The following is a 21,946-nucleotide window of genomic DNA, read 5'->3' on the forward strand; positions in this document are numbered from 1 at the left end:
AAGGCTGTTAGTTCAATTAGACATCACCTACATTGTATGTGCTATTCTCTCCTGCATCTTCCTCTTCTCCTTCTCCACTGCCATTGCATCCCCTTCAACTACTATCAGAGCTTTGGATCAGAGCTTGATCGTGGAGCTTGGCCTGGTATTACTTCAGCCCGGATTGAAGACCTAGAGCTTGGAGCTTCAATGCCCACCATGGCTTCTTCCCCTTGAGGTAAGATTTCATCTCCCGCCTCTCCCCGGCCCTCATAGGCTCTTTGCAGGTGTTCCTTGGCTTCATTGGGCACCTTGTATGCCCCCATTTGCTCCCTTATCCTCAGCATAACCAGCAAGCCCCATAGTCAACTCACGTTTTTTTTGCACCCGTTTCAAAATCTGGCTTAAAAATCCCATTTTTTCTCATATCTCGGGCATCCCGAACCCGATTTAGGAAATATAAGAGTCTAACTTGGGGTTTTGGCACGCTCTGGATGCAATGGTGATGTCAGATTTGCCAAATTTTGATCATAGAATTTTCTATAGCAGATCTGAGCTGATTTACAACAAGAAAATGTTATGCTGTTAGCTTATGTGATGCTCCTGAGGCTTGGTATTTGATGCCCAAATGCTTTGGGGATGTTTTCCCAATGTTTTGAGATGCTTCAAGACTTGGTTTAAGCTTCCATAGCTTGACTTTTGCAAGGATTTACTGCTATACATTGTTTAGGCAATAAGGTTTTTTCAGGGACGACTTATGCATAATGCTCTTTATCGACATTCGGGTATCTTGTTGGATGTATTGATGCTTGGTCATCATAGTTTATGTTTAGATATGCTATTTGAGAGCTATTGAGCCTTGATTTGGATGCAGACACTTCGTTGTTGATTGGGATTTATGCTACCTTGGTTGACATGTTATTTTACCTCCAGTTTGGTTATGCCTATGGTCTACGGGTGCTCTCAACTACTTGGGATGATATGCTGATGTATTTGGATGATGCCACTTTGATGTTTATGCTCCCGAATGCTTCTTGAGAAAAGAGTAGAGCTCAATTCTTGGTTCACCGTCATTTTCTTTGCAATTGGCATTTCACTTGACAAGGTTTATGCCCCGTGCTACCCATTATGGGACTAATATTTGATGTGGATGCTTTTGGGTTCGGCTACAGTATGGCAGATGTTTGGGCTTGAATAGACTTGCATTTGGTTGGCTTATCACTTATGCAGCTTGAATGCTATTTGGCCCTTAATGCCTTGATTATGGATCTTGGATTTACTTGGATGCAGATACATGTTTTGAGCAGTGCTTGCTCCATTGTCTTTGCAGTTGGTTATTGAGATTTCATTGCTCATTGATGCTTGGTTCTTTGCGGGTTAATCCTTGATCACTAGACTTCTTGAGACTGCTTGGTTTTAGTAGTTATGGCTTTGTTGCTTCTGTGTTGCTTAGCTTCTATGCTAGTTGGGTTGCTTTTGCCCATACATGTCAGAGAGAAGTTGCTCTTGATCCTTACCTGGCTATGCACTTTGTCTACTGTCATGTACTTTACAAAGCCACTTATTTGGATGTTTTTGTACAGATACTTGAGCTTCTCCTGGAGCTTGACCATTGCAGGATCTTATGCCACTTACCAATCTAGCATTGATTTGGATGCTACTATAAGGTCTGATATATTGCAGAGTCATGTTTGCCATTATGGTTATGGGCTGATTTCATGGCTAGATACCGTATGCTCTTTTGACAGATGTCTTGGTCTTTACACTATTGTGGTTGGTTATGTCATGCACTTAGCTACGAGTCTTTTTCATGTGGGAGCTTCTGCATCCCTAGTTGATGCTTCTGTGCTTCCCTCTAGGATGAAAGAGTACTTGCAGCAGCATGCTTCTACCACTTGTATTGGGTAAATTAATTATGAATATATGTGTGCATCACGTGGGTTCAAAATAAGGTATTTTTAAAATACCATTTTAATACATTTTTTACCTATAGAAGGGTGTAATGTAAAGGGATTATTTACAGATTGAGCAAAAAAGAATTATATTCTATTCAGAAAATATTCACAGATAAGGATATTTATAAGTAGGCCTTGAACGCACGTGATGTAGAGGATATACATATAGTAACTGTCAAGATTGTGGGAGAGAAGGAAGGAGTCTCACTTGTAGCTTTCTTGCTTGCACAATGGGGGAATACACACAGAGGTGGAGGCTGAAAACAATTTTCCTCTTCTTAGTTGTGTAAGCCAAAAAGAACTCTCATACAAAGAAATAGAAGAACACTATATATGGGTCTCAAACCAAACTCAAATAACTAAGGTGGCATACTAACTGAGCCATGAACTAGAGTAGATAAGGATAGCTGTCATCTAGCTATTATTCATGGGCGGTGTACCAACCGCATCTGCAACTAACAAGTGGTGACATAAATGCACAACGGTCACCCTGGCATATCACGAGTGGAGCTCGATATCTCAACACTCCCCCTCGAGCTCAATCCCAATTCCTGCACACCAAGCAGGTCTCTGAACTTGTGTAGCTTCTCTGTGCCCAAAGCCTTCGTAAATATGTCAGCTACCTAATCCTCTGTGCTGACATAAACTAGATCAATAAGACCTAGAGGTGCCCAAAACAGTAAAGGGCTAAGAGTGCCAGCCAAGGTGGAGAAGGTGAATCTGGAATGGCAACATGGACTCCTAGATGTCATTTTGAAACACCCTACCCTTCAAGAGGAATAACCCCACTTACACACCATATCCTAGAAGGATAGGAGTGGACTTCAATCCAGATGTCCATGGCCGATATGACTTTTTAAAAATCTATAATGTCAAACTAAGCCCGAGGAAGTGCTCACCTTTTTCTAAGCATGACTTGTATGCCTCTATTGACCATTCCCTCAATGAATTCAACTCTTGCTCGAACCCCTCTTTCCTCACAACTTGTAATTACCTTAGGCTCCTATTAAGGCAAGACTCTACTCCGCAAGAATACTACCTCCCACCACTATTTATCGATCTCAATGCCAGCATAGATAGTTGTGAAATTTCTAGGCTAATGATGTGCATTGCCCTCTTACCATCTTTTTACATAGCCCTCTTAGAGGACATGAGTGACAATCGCTTCACTAGCTGTGACCACCCGTTTTTGTCCACAACTCCCCTCAATGTTCAAATGATCCTAAATGGATATATGCTGGGAAAAATATTTCTTAGTAAGTCTTTTAAACCCCTCACTTCTCCCTCTCATGACCACAATGACAAAGATTAGCTCTTTGTCACAATCAACAAGAAGAAGAAGAAGAAGAAGAATAAGAAAGAAGAAGAAGAAGAAGAAGAAGAAGAAAAAGAAGAAGAAGAAGAAGAAGAAAAAGAAAGATGGCAAAAGAAAGAGAATAGAGAAAAAGAAAAGAACAAGAGAATAGAGAAGAAAATCACAAGAAAAAGCAAGAAGCTCATGATTGTCATAGTCATTGTACCTAGGGATCCTCAAGTTAGGTGCGTCTCGGTGGCTTCAGTTGATCGGCTCCGTCCCTAACCCCCTAGCCCATTTTGATTCCCCACTTCATGCTTAGGGCACATCAAGGGTAGGATATACCTAGGGAGGTCACCCTTGCCTATCGTTAGACCTGTCTCCCTAAGATGCACCCATTGCACCTCCCTCCTGCATGAACTGGGTCCTTAAGTGTGGGACAACACCAAGCTTGCCTATGTTTTGATCTAGCTCCCAGTTCCACTAGCACAAGCACAATGCACCGCACGGTAAGGTAAACACATCCCCTAGGGGGCAGTGCACTTTTCTCCTCTTTGCAGATACATTTGATTGCTACCAAGTAGTGACATCATAGACCCTGCCATCAACTTGACATACCCTCAGCCTCCACCATCGTAATCAATTGACATGCTTCTCTCCCATGACCAATCCCCACAAGGCTCCATCATCAACTCACATGACCATCTTTCAAATCATTGAGCCCTCATCAATAAAGACCTGTAAGTGCCATGGGACTGGCACTTGACTAGGAGGGGAGGTAATGTTAATAACCCTGATGAGAGAAAAAAAAGAAAATTCAAAATATGGAATAATGCAAAAAAAGGCAACTCAGTAAATGAATAAGAGAGGAAATTCCAAAAGTGCAAAAGGTCAAGTCAAAGGTAAAGGTGCATTTTAAATTCAAAAGTGTCACCAAAATTTTTAAAAGATCGCCAAGCTCCCTCTTGTGCAAATTATAAAATCTAGATGAGCATAGATGAAGGGATAAGGCAACTAGAAGGAAATAGGAAAAGAGGACCTTGGCAAGATGCCCAGTCATGTAAAAAAGGAGATAGGTGCCCAAGGGATTTAGGGCTTGTATATAAACTCAAAACGTGAATAAGAAGCTCATTCATTAGTATGTGGCTAAAATGGCTTCTTCTTCCTCTCTTATTCTCTCCTTCTTGTTTGTGTGTGCTTGTATTGAGAGAGGGAGTGTGAGATTGTGAGGGAGTGAGTGTGCGAGGGTGAGGGACCGGGGAGGAGAAGCTCTCCATCTTCTCCTCTCTTCTTCTCTTCTCTTGTCTCACATGTGGCCATGGAGGATGGAGTTTGAGGGAGGAGGTTTGAGGTTGCTTGAATTTGCATCTAGGATTGTGGAGCTACTAGAGTGCTTGAGGGAGGAGGCCACTCATTCAAGCATTAAGGTGAGCTCAGTACACCCATAGGATCAGAAGTGCATCGACTAGGTGTAGCCATTAGAGCTTGCTTGAAATGCTTGAACAATAAGCAATCTGTGGGTCTTGGTAGTCGAGCATGAGCTCCCATTACAACCCCAAAACCTCTACTAGATCAATCTGAAAACAAGGGGTATTTACCAAATAATAAGCTATCCACAAACTCAATGCAAAGAACCATCAAATGCAGGTGATTGCTTGCATAAATAGTGTAGTAAACAACAATTATAATATGCTAAAAATGAAGTACATCAATAAGAAATCAATTCCAAAGAGGGAAAAATATTAATACAAGATAAATGGCAACTGTCAAGGAATAGCTTCAACTAGTAGTGAATAAATATGCAACCGGTACCAAGAACTATTAAATGATCAATGTAATGAATTGAGATACACTCCATAGGCATAACCATCATACATAGAGTAGGTCTTACATGTAACAAAAGAGACCATTGCATTAGGAAAAAAATGAACTTACAAATGGGCCCTTAAAAATAATATAGTTTAAGATGTAGGTCTTTTGGATTAGCCAATAGGAAGGCTAGATGTTGACATCCATGGAGGGTGAATCTTCTCTCTCCAAATCTTGGGTTTTCTACTAAAAAAAAGGGGTAGTGGGGGATTTTAAAAAAGGGAGAATTAATAGTACACAAAATTTGAGTTTCTCTTACCTTGTATTTTCCTCATTTTTTTGGTAAATTTTTAATTTCAGTTTTTTTTCCTCTCACAAAATCAGTTTGACCCAAAAGTTGAGCAACATACCACTTTCCCTCTCTTCTCTATACTCGTGAATTTTTGTCTCCATTGAAGCTCCCTGCTGAAACTAATTAGGGTTTTGAGTGTTCTGCTTACCTCTGCACTTTCTTCTCCAAGCAACTCCAGATTTTGGGCAAAACACAGATGCCCATCTCTCTTTGCATTTTCTCTTATTTGCTATTTTTTCAATAGGGTTTGATGTCGTTTCTTACTATTATTGTTGTTTTATTGCAGAGGTTATTTGGGGCAGGAGACAGAGTTCCTCATCTCTCTCTCTCTCTCTCTCTCTCTCTCTCTCTCTCTCTCTCTCTCTCTCTCTCTCTCTCTCTCTCTCTCTCTCTCTCTCCCCCCTTTCTTTCCCCCCTCTCTCTATGTGTTGTTTCTCTTTATGTTGTGTTTTCAATAGAATTTGATGTTGGTTCTAATTGTTGTTTTCTTGCAGAGTTTATTTAGAGCAAGAGGCAAAGGTGTTAATCTCTCGCTGTTTTTTTTTTTTTGCTTATATATTTTCAATACAACATAATGTTAGTTCTAACCCTTGTTGTTGTTTTATTGCATAGATAATTTTGGGTGACATTGCATAAGTGCTCATTTCTCTCTCCCTCTCTCTTTCTCTCTCTATGTTTCCTCTTTTCTACTCTTTTTTCAGTATATCTTCATGTAAATACTAACTCTTGCTATTGTCTTTTGCAGAGATCAATTTGGGCAAGATTGGATAGGTGCTCATTTCTTTCTCTCTCCTGTGTACTCACACACTCTCTCTCTTTTCCTCTCTGCATTTTCCCTTTTCTACTATCTTTACAATAGGGTTTGATGCTAGTTCTAACTTTAAGGATCAATTGTTGTTGCACCACTTAACACAAGGTAGTACAAAGATTTTGTAGCTCAATTTACAGGTAAATCTGCCATATTTTGTGGTGCCAAAACTTATTCATTTAATTTTTTACTTTTATATTTGATGGGATTGATGTTTTCTTATGTCTATCATTTGCAATGGGTTTTGATCAGCAACGATTCAATCTTATCTTCAGCAAATCAGCTTATAGGTGAATTGGCCATGTTTTGTGTTGCTTCTATTCATACAGTTATCTAGATATTTTTTGCTAAAAGGGATTCATGCATGTATTTTTTTGTACATGCAGGTATTGTACAAGGTTTAGGTGAAGCACATAATTCTTGATCAACTATTTTGATGTGGTGAGTGATTCCTCTGTGCTAGATGATATGGATCTGTTTGGAAGTCGATAGTTCAAAAATCCTCTACTTTATTGGTGCTATGCGTCCATTCGGATCTCCATGCCAATTGGCAATGATCCATGAAACTCTTGTATCATATCATCCATATAACATACAATGTGTTGAGTCTTAGAATATCTCAGGTGTCAATCCAATGTGCCTATTAAGATTTAACATGCCATGTGGTTGTTATCCTTGTAATAACTACTCTATAATACCCACATTTCATACAATGTATTGAGTCAAATCAGACTCCTATTCATTATAATAAAATTTATTTTGGCAAAATTCTCTGAGTATTCTTGTGCTATTCTTTTCATTATATTTCATGTAATTGGTATGATTAAAGTGATGCCTTGAAATTGAATCTATACTTTGTGTTGATGTACATATCCACATGCGTTTCAATATTGATGTTTATGTATGTTTACAAAAGTGTAAATATCTCTTAATGCCATGTTGATTTGTATGGCATATTGATGATTACTAGACAGACTTAAAATGCTTATTATTTAGGGGTTAATACATACTTCTTTACATCTAATGCATAGGTTCTATACCTGAGAGAAGAACAAGCATTCTCTTGATAGAAGTACGTAACAGAAAAGATGAAGAAGGGAATTGGATCGCTGATATGTATAATTGCTCATCTTGGGTACATATGCGTCCAAGTATGAAGGGAGCTTTCAGGGTGAAAGCATCTGCAATTGCATATGTATCAAAGTACTGGAAGGGTAAAATTTTAGTTCTCAGACAAAGGAATGTTGATTCTCACCTTGTAACAGAGGCATTTGTACAACATATATTCATGCAAAAACAAATGCATATTGCGCCCACTGTGCCCTTTCAATGAAACATTGCAAATAGTAAGTATTTGCAACTCATTGAGAATGAGAAATTTCATGATATCTATGTAACAACTTGTCTCATATTTACAGAAGTATACCCTTCGAATTGCTGTGAGTGGCAAAATGTTGAAAGTTTCATAGGTTTGTTTAAGTGTTACCACCTCAAAATTGGTAGATTGCTCTTTGAGGGGCATACAGCTAAGCAGCTCACAGAGGACCTTGTTTTTTTCTATGACTCCAAGTATATATTGCCCAAGGGGAATCAAGAATATGAAACCCTTGAGTCTATGCATATATCGAATCTCAATAGCATAGAATGGCCATTGTGTAGTAGCAACATTTTGTACATGTGTAGCACAAAAAATTCAGCAGACATATTGAATTCTATGAAGCCAAGCACCGGCTCAAAGAATGTACATCTAAGCTAGTTCATACCGATTGCAATTTTTGCACACATGTTCAAGGAATGTAAGGGTTTGAGACATACCAAAAGCACGTACATCGTAAAAAGTGCATCAGAGGATTATGTAACAAGGATTCTAGGCAAAACTTGGACATAAAAAATGACTCATAGTCCTGAGACAGTGGAGTGTCGAGTCACAACAAGGGACATGGGTTTCAGGTAAAAAATTTCTCTCTTAGTTGACTATTATCTTACTTTGGGATGAATCGGCTAGCTTTTCTTTCCAATTGCAGGTACTTTGTCACACGACAAACTTTATGCCTAGTGTTCAACTATCGTAGATGGAGGATGCTCAAGGGTAAATGGTTGTGCCTTGATCAAGACATATGTGAAAGTGCAGTTGTGGATGTTACTGTCATTTGTGAGGGCCGCGAGCCCCAAGTGTTGCAAATGGAGGATGATTGGCCCTTGAGTATAATGCGCTAGGAAATTACAATGTAAATGCAGAATCCACCTGTTAGCTTCTATTTTAAACTAGATGGTAGGAAAATTCAAAGCCGAGCTAAGGACACTGTTACCAGCGGAAAGTATGTGGCTCCACGTATTTTAGAAATTGTAGAGTCTCCCTAAAAATCCCAACACGACTATTGTAATATCCAACACCTATAAATTTTCAGCTTTTTTTTGCCAATAGAATAGTGTCACTTGCAAACTTGCAATATTTAACAATTATGGTATTTATGAAAAATCATACACTTGTTATATATTTTTTAGATCAACACATTTACATATCCATGTAAACTTTACAAATACGTAAGTAAAGCCATAACTAAATATCGTATGCGAGCATGCCTTGATCCCACGTAAGCTTTCTTTATCCAAAACAAAAAGAGAATTTTGTAGCATCTTGGGAAATCTTTTCATCTTATCCATCAAATTATCCCCTACTTATTGGAATAAATCCCTTAATGGTTTAAAACTTAAGGTTTTTAAGGTAGAACTAGTTTAGTTCTTGTTTCATTTTAACTTTCTCTCTTCATCTCTTTATATCCACCACATCCCTTCTACCTGCTACGATGGATGCTCGCGCACACTTTGATGAGTGGATCCACAAGACTATCTTTGCCAACTAGGGTGATGAGATATTTCAAGTTTTCTCTAAGAACTTCAACCTTGAAAGTGTGCTCTCATCGCTGGATCCCCCCCTTCAGGTTTTGGAAGACTTTGTGAGCACCATTGCTACCTGGACATACTCCATTGAGGGATCCGACATGACTTGGGTGCCTCTGGAACAGTTCATGGTATTTCAAGCAGGGAAGAATCACCAAAAAGTGGTGAATAGGTGTATGTCCCATGTGGATCCTTCGCATAGAGTATGCACTGTTCCTATGGGCAGTGCACTTGGTACAGCACCTTTGGATCTCATGGAGTATGATTGTACATTGGCAATTTACCTCCTTGCATTGGATATACCCCTAGAGGAGGAGAGCGATGAAGATACAACTCCATAGGTTGTTGCTATCACATACATTGGAGAAGAACCGATTGAAGAGCTTATAAATGTTGAAGAGGAACATTGGGTGGTGGCAAAGCAAGGGTTGGCTCTCATGATGCCATCTTGTTCAGAACAGCTACAAGTTGACAAATCCAACCTTTCTTCCTTGACGCCCATTGAAGTATATGGTGTACAATACTTGCTTCTATCAGATGTGCTATAATACTTGGAAATGAAGGAAGAAGAGTTGTTTTCCATCCTAGTCAGGGATTCAATGGAAGACTTGATCGATTATGATTACATGGATATGCATCCAACGATAGCAGAGATTGAAAGATATGATGGCACAAGCTTAGATACAGTGAGTGCCATCAAAGCAACACAAGAGCATATTACCTCAGTTGAAGAAGATTACCTTGTGCCGGATGCTGAATTTGAAGCACTACAGCATGATCTGTTTGGACAAGCCCCAGCTTCCTACCAAGGAGTTTGTAGATCCCTCTGCCCAGAGAGGTGCCTCGCTGACACACGAGGAAATAAAGATACAAGATGATCTAGAGAAGGTGAGATTTCTAACTATCATATATTTTTATGTGACAAAACTTGATGGTAGGATGCGTCGGGTCCCCAGAGTCCACCGGTGAAATCTTGGCAAAAAATGATGCATGCAGATGCCCTGTCTAAAGTCTGGCATCTGGGGCCACTTCCCGGAGTCCACCAGTGAAATCTTGGCAAAAAATGATGCATGCAATTGCCCTGTCCAAAACCCATGAAATCTTGGCAAAAAATGATCCCTGCAACCACGCCCCAAATGCCAAACTTCGAACAGGGCAGCTGTAGGAATAATTTTTGGCCAAGATTTCACCAGTGGACTTGGAAAGTCTTGGTGAAATCTTGGTGGACACCGGTGTAGACTTGGTGAAATCTTAGCCAAAAATGATGCATGCAACTGCCATTTCCAAAGAAAGTGGCCCCAAATTCCGGACTTTGGACAAGGCAAGAAAGTGGCCCCAGACACTAGACTTCAAATAGGGCAACTACAAGTCCTTCGGTGTCTAGGGCCACTTTCTTGCTAGAAAGTGGACGGGGCCAGAAAGTGGCTGGAAGTGGCCCCAGATACTAGCTGCCCCATTCGAAGTCTAGTGTCTAGGGCCACTTTCAGATGCTAGACTTTGGACAGTGCAGCTCTGCAAGCATCATTTTTTGCCAAGATTTCACCGGTGGACTCTAGGGGACCCGACACACCCTACCGTCAAGTTTCGCCGCTTTCTGATAACTCTAGGTTAGCTGCTAAATATATTGTTTGATTTGACTTTGTCATTCAAGATATACTACATATAGATGAGTTTTCGTCAAGGCAAGGAGAGGAGCTCGGCTTACAGCTCGTATCCGTACGTATTACTACTTTCGATGCGTTCGTACGTTAAACAAAAAGTAAGAGTCGTGCGTTTTAAAAAACAAAACAAAACAACTTTACTCAATTATTTGAATTCAGTACACATCGCATGAGATATTATGTATATATAAATAAATATTTCAATGTGGCAGAGTATACATAATTTTTTGGCCTTCCAAGATGCTATGGTGCTATAATACTTATTACAAAACCTTGCATCATTAATCTCATAACCTATGAAGGAGTCCCCTTGCCGTGTCGAAGCCGAATGATAAAGTTCATGTCTTTATCTGTGATTGTGACATGCTTTGCATGGATGGCCGCAAGCTGTGTATCATCGAACAAGTCGATGAGAAACCCCTCTATAGCTGTTTGTAGGGCCTCCATAGCTACAACATCAGTCCACCTTCCTGTTGGTGGGCCATCCCGCACTCGTGCCCAAAATCTCCTCATCCCTTTTAGCTCCAAGTCTTGCATGACTTCCCAAACAACCTTATGAAAAGAACTTTTTGGGATGAGAAGCTCGTATCCGCGTTGGATTCTCCTTATCTCCCAAAGGGCGACAGTGTCTGGTTTCCATCTCCTCTTCTTCTGTGGTGGTCCTTGTCCTCTATGGGGAGCATCTGTTGCTGCACTAGAGGAGGCTCCACCTTGTGCTCCATGTGGCGGGCCTTGGCGTGAGGTCTTCCCCGGGGCCGAAACGGTGACATGCTTGCTTGGTGCATGCCATGCAAGCTCCAAGAGGACAAGATGGAGAAGAGACAGAGGTTGGGGGTGTGAGAATGGAGGAAGCAAAGAAAGCAAGAAGTGAAAATGAGAAGAAGAATGAGCTTTTAACCCATTAAACCCCAAAATCGGGTTAATGCAACTTCATACGCACTGTCCCTCATGTGATCGTAAATCCATAACCTTTTATCAGAATGTGACGAAACTTCACATGCGCACTCATTAGGTGGCCAAGAGCCCAATTTATTGTTTTTGAAAAAAAATGTATGTGGACCCCTGGTCCGAAGTCTGACGTTTGGAGCCACTTTTCTACACATTCTGATATATTTTAGTATTTTAAAAATTATCCCACACCAAAATTATGGATGGATGGATAATTGAGAAATCAACATCGTAACTACTGGCCCTTAGAAACTTCTCACCACATAGACTATACAGAGGCATTAGGAGTAAAGTCTGTGACAAGAAATGGTAAATTTTTGCATGTTTTTCCTATTGAAATTGACAGTGCTAATAAAACTGTGTAAGTAAGAATTGAAAATATAGTGAAGATGCATAGTCAAAGTTGATAGCAAAGGCCAAGAGTAAAAATTTAATTTATATTTTAAGGGCACATACAATAGTTTTGCACTAGGACATAGTCATATGTCCAATGCATGAGGATAACACTATCCCAAAAAAGATAACATTACAAACTGTGTTCATTCCATTGGAACGAATGCATCCTTCACTGCTTGAAGATTTCTTACAAGTTGGAAGTCATTGGGAGTTACAGTGATGTACTCCGCATGTATTGCATAGCGTTGAGCATCAGTTATCATCAAGTCAACTAAAAAGGCCTCTGCAACGCACACTGTAGAGAATGAAGTTATTCTTTTGTGAAGCAATTAGGTCTATCCTGACCTTGTGCCAAAAACTACCTCCTACTTTCTGTGCGGTAGAGATCTTGCACAATCTCGTGTGAACAAGTCTCAAGAAGCTCGCCTTCGGAATGATGAGATCAAAAGAGCATTGATACCTCCTAATTTCTCTCAAGGCCACTGTACCTTGCTTCCACTTGTGTTTCTTGTGGGGATACTAAGGAGGACCCTTGTGTGGGCGGCTTGAGGAAGGTGGGTTAGGTTGAGAAGGGGGTGCATCTGAGCTAGTAGATCCTCCAAGGGGTTGAACACGATATGGGGCTCTGAGCGGAAGCTTATTTATAACTACCTTAGACCTAACTATCTTTCCTGCACAAGAGATGTGAGAACTCAATGAATAAGATAGAAAGTGAAACCCTCTTTTATATAACCCTAAACTGTAAGACTCATTCACATAGATGCACACTCTCTCTTAAACTATGAATTGCATTCACACTGAACACATTGTTCATCTTACTATCTTAGCTCTCTTTGAACCCATTTGGTGCCTTATCGAAGCCTTGTTTCTAGCCACTTGGCATGGTTTTCTTTGGCACTTGAGGCTTCATAACGCACTCTTTTAGTGACACAATGTGATTCCATCATGTCTGCAACCAGTCTGCAGTTGATTCCTCAACACTTTCATTTGCTCTCTTTTACAAGAGTTTAGCTTCATCCGCTACTATAATCCTATACCACCAAGATAGATATTGGATCATTGGATTGCTACCAATTACCCCTCCACCATGATTAGTTTTTATTTGGTATGCACCACGCCCTATCCAATGTGAATTTTCCATCCCTTGTGTGGACCAAATTTCAATGCTTCCCTTTTCTGCAAAGTATGGCCCATGTGCCTCAACAATATGCTACAAAGACACATATCACACATGAGTAAAACTATGCTTAACTGTTTATACAATTCATACAATTTTAAAATATTAACTTAGTGTGCACCATGTAATGTGTGATAGAGCTTTTGCTCCACGCTTCCACCATGTTTTCATAGAAGTTATACACAACATTGATAAATTCTTGCTTATCTTCATTGTTAAACCATCTTGCAAAGTAAGGGAGCCAATTTGTTAAGAATTATCCAAACCTTAGCTCTGACCAACCTTGTTTTTCCTCCATTAATTTGATCAGGAATTGCAAAATGTAATTTTTTCCACCCATCGTAGTCTTGCGGCCTATGAACCATGACATTCCCTTCCTCATTAATGGGTGCTGAGAGAAACTTCCTAGCCTTTGCTCCTCCAAAGTAAGGCTTTTTTGGCAAGTTACCAAATTTTCCTGATCTCTTCTCATCTTTTTCAATCGTCACTTGATGCTTGTGTAGTCCAATTTTTTATAGCACTCGCTCCACATTCCTACACATTGCAATGGCTTCTTTTTCTAGTTGCATCCTATAAGCAAAGCAAATGTATTCATATACAAGTTTCTCCATGATTCTGACAAAAGCATACAATGAACAAATGTGAATACGATCCAATGGAATGTTGAAGATGGGCTTCTTAGTGGGATCTTCTCTATTGTGAGTCGGTGCAGCACTTGTCACCCTTTGCTAGTTCTTCTTTCCGTCCTTTCCTTCCACCCTCTCTATCAAGCAATATAGGCATGGATTCTTTGTATTTGCACCATTGTAGATTCCACACATGCATTTTAAAGTTTTCAAGTCTCCTGCTAGATACCATTCAACCAAGTATTGACCATACCCTTCAACCGAGAGCATCTCACCATGTTCCTGATGATTGATGATGCTTGGAATGCTTGTGTGCATAAAGAATAGCTACAGCACCTCAAATGTTTCCTTAGGAACTTCAAATGCAGTGAGCCACCACACATGGTGCTCAGATTGAACACTAAAGTTTCTAGGTTGTTCTTATCGAATTGTAAAGCTCTATTCATCAGTGTTACACTAACTCTTTCAAGCTTTACTCCTTTGACGACCTCACTTTCATCTAATTATATAACAAACTGCAATTTACCATTACATTCCTCAACAAACATATTGTAGTACATTACCATTGTCGACTGCACCTTGTACAAATCTAAATAGTAATTGTTGAGTTTGGTGAACTTCACCTCATATGCATTTTTTGTCCCAACCTTTAGTGTTTCCACTTATTGAACATGCATGGGATCTCCTATCAGCTCCAAAACCCCTCTATTAAGTTGTCATCTAGCCTCTATTAACTTTGAAGGTTGAGAAAGAGGCATGATTCTATTTCTCTTTAGCACACGACCAAAACCAGCCTTCACACCTTTGAATATCTTTTAGTAAGTCGTTGTGCTAATACCGGCCCTGTCACAAATAGATTGTGCATCCCCAGCCGAGAACTCATTTGACATATCTTTTAATGTGCACTCAATCACATTTTCCTTTACAACCTTAAACTTAGGATTTCTCAAAGTGTTTTCCAATGTACTTGCCTTCAGCAATCTACTAATACACAATCCAACCTCACCTGCACCTAGGTTCTCTTTCTAAGCTACCTTACATGCTTTGATACATCACTTCCCCTGGCCACTATTCATAATTAACTCATTGATTAGCTTCTTTTTTCATTTGCGCTCCTGTGTTAGCTTGCTATTGATCTTTCTCAAGTCGTCCAATTGTGCCTTTGCCTCCTCATATGAGATACCAATGTCATGGATAGTATCCTACATTGAAATAATTTGATTGTTTTGTTGAATTATAGTGCCATTCAGTTGTACCACTTGTCCTATGAGCTGTTGTATATGAAGTTGATTTGCAAGAATCACATCATGGCAATTTTTTATGGTTGCTTGGCAAGTTGTAATTACTTTGAACACCTGATCATTGAGTCGCCTAGTGTAACCGAGCAACCCATTTTCACCCTCGCACACATACTTCAACAAATTTGTGATTCCTAAGAAAGTTGGAGATCTATTGTTTAAGGGGTCAATTGGATAGATTCCCCCATCAACCCACAAATCCACATGTTTCAATCCCATTTGCCTGTAACTCTGCAAAACCTGAGGGTTGACACTGGTACACTGGGTTCTTTTGAATAATGGGGCATATTCAATCTCTACCATAATATGCAGCTCCTTCTTTCCTATATTCATTTTACTATTAATAGAAACGGGGAGCCTACTGGTTGTCACAGGAGGTAGAGTGGAGATGCATAGAGAGGCATACAAACATACTAAGGGAAAGGAGGGTGTAAGTAATTCACTCTGTTAATGAAGGTTGCATAAACACAGAGAAGAGGTCAAAATAGAGCCATGAGAGAGTATAGATATGGGGGAAAATAGCTCAGAGGGTAGGGATGTCCAAGGCTTTTCGTATTTTAGATATTTCTATTTTACCTCCAAAAACTTTTCAAAAAACACGAAATTTGACCACTTGGTTTGTTTTTTTACCAAAAGCTAGATTATAAAAAATCCCCAAAATATCTTAAAAGAAACTTTTGAAATTTCATTTTCCTTTTTCTCAATTAAAAAATTAATTATCTCATATCTACTAATCATTTTGCATTGAAAACGAAGCACCACACTCCCGTAACTAACTCCTTTTTGAATATAAAGTTTGGTTGAAAAAGACTTCTTGAATTAGGAGAGAGAAGGAAACTGAGTATGTCTTTGTAGATAATATAAAAAAAGGCAAAACAAGATTGGAAAAGTGGAGAGAGAAGAGGATTATTTTACTATTCTTCTCTCCTCTTTTCCTTGTTGTAAGGAGGAGAGAGGGGAGGCTAAAAGGCCCATTTGTGAGTTCATTTTTTTCCTAATGAAGGTACAACAAACTAAGCAATGTAATAGAAGCTCAATACATACCCAATCAAGATGCATACATCATTGACAATGTCATGACACCGATAGGTTCCAGTCCAAAAGTAATGTCAGATCAGTCCACTGAGCATCAATTGTGTACATAAAGCATGACAAGAGCATGTACATGTCACCAAGTCCCATGGTCTCACTGTAAGACCCTCAAGCTCAACTGCATAACCAAAAGCTCAATGTAACATCTAAGTGTCAAGCAATGGTTCCCATGACACAAAGCTCAAAGCATCATGTGGAAGGCATCCATACATCCAAGATCCAAGTAGTGTATATGTAGGAGCATTCGATCCAAGTAACTTGCAAAGCTCTTACTATAGCATCAAATGACCATACATAAGAGTGAATGACAACCAATGTCAAGAGTCAAAGCTCCAATCTTAGCTCAAGAGCATAGCATAACCAAGTATGTAATATCAATGGTGTATCCCAATGTAGCATCCAAAGTGCTTGGGGGGCATCCAATAGCAATAGGCATACAAGATTCTTGATAAAAGAGCATTCTTGATAACCAAGAAATCAGTGCAAATAAAGGCACCAAAATGTGCTCACATGGAAATAAATTTTTGTAAAATGACTCATTGAAAATGTATCTCTTAGCAAAAAAAAAAATCAAATATGGAGCAATGTAATAATGTCGGTCCTTAGGCTCACATCTTAAAATATAGAAAGGAAAAGAATGGTCAAATACTTTTTTCCCATTCCAAAAATTGAAGGGTCTTTAGACCTTAGCCAAGATGTATGCAAATTCAATTTTTAATATCAAGGAAAAGGAGGAGGCTTGCCGGGTGATTTGGGGAGGAGAGAGGTTGAGGTGATTACACCCTCTCTCTTCCTTTGTCTTTTCCTCTCACGCTTCATTTCTCCGTCTCCCATTTTGGCACAACACTTGCCTTCTTGTTCTTGCTTCTTTCTCTTGTGCTTCATTGCAAAATCTAATGGAGAGTGAGGAAGAGGAAAGGGGTGAGGATGGTTTGAATCTATCAATCTCTTGTGTGCCTCCCTCTTGTGTGTTTTGATGCTATGGTTCTTGGTGAGGAAGAAAGGTTTCTTTCATGTTTTCATGGCTAGCAAGTCATTTGCAGCCTCTCTTGGCTGCGGTTTGAGCTTCTGTTTATGCCGTGGTAGGGTGTTGTTCATTTGGTGCACTGGCTGGGAACTAAGGTGGCTATGGAGCTTTCAAGGAAGAAGGGTTTAGAAGTATTATTTCAACCATGACAAGTCTTGAGGACTTCAAGGGCTTTGCTTTCGACAAAGTTGCATGCTTCTATCATCTTCCTGATAAGAGCATCAATGAATCCAAGAAATCCCACTTTACCTACACACATGCGCCAAACTATCCATCTCAACCTCCTCCTATGCACCCCCCATCCCAAGCCACTTTGGGTTGATATCTCATAGTTCATCCATGGCATCGATGCACTTGGAGTAGCAACTATCCTACTACTACGAAGGTGGTAATGTCAAAAATGACAATGTAGGTCAGAGTTCTCGTCGGGACATAGGAATCGCGGGTTGAATGAGAAGAAGGGCGCAAGGAGGAGGAGGATGAAATAAGAAGCAAAAGAGGGAGAAGAAGAACCACGATGCATTGACAACAGGAAGAGGATGCAGGAGCCTTGGCGCGTCCTCCACATGACCCCTTCGCACGAATCAGCCTCCTACAGGAGGTGTCAGCAACATAGCATTTGGTTTGAACTTGTTCCTCGAAGAAACTGAGACATCTCAAAGGAGATTCTAACCACAAGAGAAGAGAAATGATAGGAAATGGATGACTTCCTTTCCTACCACTATTCTTCCGCCCACCAGTCGACCTATTCTCCCTCTCTGTCCTACGGCAGTTCCAGACCCATCATCGTCCACTATGCAGCAGCCATCCAATCCTTCACCTTGCACACAGGCAAAATCTCCTCCACCTTCCATCGTTACAGGTGCATTAGTGCTCTTCTCCTTCTGTGCAACAAGATTCACGTCCCAATCTTCATGGCAATTGCAACACACTTTTCCCACCTTGGCCTTATCCATCCACATGGAGTGGCATCGACTCATTTTGAGACACCTTTAAAAATAGAGAAATTTCACCTTATTAAATACATTAAAATTAAAAAACCCATTTTATATGGTATCCCTTTTAACGATTACTCATATGCACATCTTGTTCAAACCTCAAGTCATGCTTCCTTTCACCAAGGCTATCCTTCAAAACATCCAAGAACTTTATGTTTTTTTTTCCTTGTTACTTGTTTAATAAAGCTTACCTTTCCTTTTTCTTTCAAAACAAAAGGGTGGGAGAACTCTATTGTAAAATCCCTAGTAAGGGTCTACTTTGATTCCATATATTTTGCCGATTTCTATTTGTTCTTCATTGGTGGTTATCTTTCATTCTATATTGAGTGTGATGTTGCTCTTGTGTTCAATTTGTTGAAGAGCCCTAGCTTTTGGGTTTTGTTTGTGGTTTTATTTGGTGTGATTTTCAACCTAGGCTCCCCGTCCTAGTTGTAATTCTATTTTGTGTATTATTTTCCTTTCCAAATCCAATGACAATTCAAAGACGATGAAGAAAAGAAATGAATATTGAAGACAAAGATGAAGATGAAGGTTGTTCAAGAGCTGAACGTGGTTCTTCTTCAAGTTTGTTCACGGGGATGCTTCACACTTAAGCGTGGGAGGAATGATAATCGAGAAATCAGAGCAAATAAAGGCACCAAAATGTGCTCACATGGAAACAACTTTTTGTAAAATGACTCATTGAAAATGTACCTCTTAGCAACAAAAAAAATCAAATATGAAGTAATGTAACAATGTGGATCCTTAGGCTCACATCTTAAAATATAGAAAGGAAAAGAATGGTCAAATACTTTTTTCCCATTCCAAAAATTGAAGGATCTTTAGACCTTAGCCAAGATGTATGTAAATTCAATTTTTAATATCAAGAAAAGAAAAGAAGGAGGCTTGTCGGGTGATTTGGGGAGGTGGGAGGTTGAAGTGGTTACACCCTCTCTCTTCCTTTATCTTCTCCTCTCACACTTCATTTCTCCCTCTCCCATTTTGGCACAACACTTGCCTTCTTGTTCTTGCTTCTTTCTCTTCTGCTTCATTACAGAATCTAATGGAGAGTGAGGAAGAGGAAAAGGGTGAGGATGGTTTGAATCTATCAATCTCTTGTGTGCCTCCCTCTTGTGTTTTGAGGCTATGGTTCTTGGTGAGGAAGAAAGGTTTCTTGCATATTTTCATGGCTAGCAAGTCATTTGCATCCTCTTTTGGCCGGTTTGAGCTTCTCTTTATGCCGTGGTAGGGTGCTGTTCATTTTGGGGTTGAGAAATAGAAGTGGTAGGAGATGGAAGAGGAATGAGTAAAAGAGGATGAAGAGATGGGTAGGAAAAATCATAAAATGAGGAATAAGGTAAAGAAGGATTAGTTGAAAATTTAGGCAAATCAATTTAGAAAGGTGTTAATTGATAAGCAGGAAAAGTGAAAGGAATATGGATAGATGGGGAAGGACAAGGCAGAGAAGGGGAAAAGACTCGATCTTCAATGAAAGAACAATAGGTAAAGATTGGGATTTGAGTTATAGCGATGGGCCATTTGTTGATAATAAAATAAGCTAGGAATAGAGGGACCTAAAACAGATCATTGATGGTAGGCATCAAAGAATGACGAATCAAATGGATGGTTCTTGGAAAGATAAGCTAAAAGATCCACCCTTAGTTGGTTAGTGGGTATGAAGGATTTGATCAGCAGATTCCAAGAAGAAGAGGATAGAGCTCAACTGATTCTCTTACGGGACCACGGATTAATTGGCCATCAATTCCAGGGGATTGGACAACTGCTAGTCAAGCATACCAAATTATCTCCATTTTGCCCAACAATATTCACAATCTCTAGATCCTTCAGTGAGATTGACAGCACATTTTGCTTGGTACCTAGCATATATGGATAGGCACTCCCATAATGATCAAAAGGCCATTCCCAAGCTTTGTATGAATGTCAATGTGAACATTGATTCCCCACAACTGGATATCCTATATTTTCATGCCCTTTGTCTACCTAGCAGATACCTTGTATTACTAGAAAGGATGTGTTGCTTTCAATTCTTTCAGAATCCTCCAAAATTTTTTGTAGATGAATCCTTATCCATGGATCATTTTCGTAATCATCAAGCTTTCAAGAGGGATCATCTTCACTGACACCCCTGGATGTATCTTCTATGTTTCTTAATTATATATCTCTCTTTTGGAGGTGCCATTTAGATGGTTGTTTTGTGTTTGTGTTGTATTAATTTTTATGTGATGAGTTCATAATGGTTGAATATTGGATTTGTTGAAGAGCTCTCTTTTCGACTATTAACACTGATGGTGATGGTGGATGGAAAGCCTGCGATGCAAAGCTGAGAAACCTCTTATATCCTTTACAAATTTGTCATAATTTTCTATTGTTTATAAGATGTGTTATTGGATAATGGTGTTTTCCTTTAGTTGTATTCTTTCTTAGATATAGGTGATATGTTGGAGTCATGGTTGGGTGATTATTAAAGATACTAAAGAAGATCGAATTGAGCTCTTTACTGAACTTATATTCTTCTTTTCCTTAGGTTGCGAGGACACTTCCTTTCTAAGTGTGGGAATATATGTTGAATGCTGAAATGATTAGATTTTTTGGTTGATTTTTGTTGTTTTTGAGGCCTGAATGGTTGATTTTTTATGGATTTTGAGTGATGATTGGTTGTTTTGAAAGTGTTTGGGAGTTTTTGGATGATATTGATTATTTTTTGGAATCTCAAGATGATTTTTAGTAGAAATATGAGGTTCTGTGATATTCTGATAGGTTATCTAGCACGCCCAACACAATGTCCAAATAGAACTAACATATCCGTGCGCATAGGCGCATACAAAATAATGATAAATAATCGATGCCTCAATAGACATGACAAAATATAGGTGTGGCGCCTAACAAAATATAATCCATAGGTCGAATACTCGCTAGACTCCAATGCTTTCCTCCGCCACTGCTGCTATCTCTACACATCAACTGAAGCATTCACAATCGTTAGTAAAATAATACAATTAAACCAACAAAAGTGAATACCTAGCAGTCTTCAGCTACATAAATAAATCAACTGATTAGAAATAAATCCTAACCTTAATTTATTACGAGTGCGCATTCTAAACTCATAAACGTTTATTAATTTAATATGCATTTTGCGGAATCACCCGCTATGGAATCACCCACGTACACACTAAATTAATGAAACGCCCGAAAAGGACAGGCATCCCCATCAACTTCTCGCACAAATAATCCACTTTGTGTATGAGCCCCGGTCATCAAAGTTTACGGAATCCACCGTAAAACCTCACGGAATCCACGGTGGCACGGAATCCACCGTGAAATATGCCTCCTGGCATCATACCCCCGGGGTGGGATAGCAATTGACCTCAATTGCTATTAGCTCAATGTGGAGCTAACAGAGTGGGGAAAGCATTTAATTCCCTAGCGTGCATCCATTGTGCTTCCTCTACTGGATGGTTCTTAAATTTAACTAGATATCTAGAATACCTTCGGCCAGTTCTAGTGGTCATAAAGTCAGTGTCTATGATAGCTTCTGGTTCAAGTATTTCAGTCTCTTCCTCTAATAAAGGTGGGTTTTCATAAACAGGGTGGACAGGTAATTGGCCTCTAAATGGTCTCAATAAAC

The sequence above is a fragment of the Lygodium microphyllum genome, chromosome 1 (genome assembly GCF_053477565.2).
Source record: "Lygodium microphyllum isolate KBCC chromosome 1, Lygodium_microphyllum_v1.1.10, whole genome shotgun sequence".
NCBI classification, from domain to species: domain Eukaryota; kingdom Viridiplantae; phylum Streptophyta; class Polypodiopsida; order Schizaeales; family Lygodiaceae; genus Lygodium; species Lygodium microphyllum.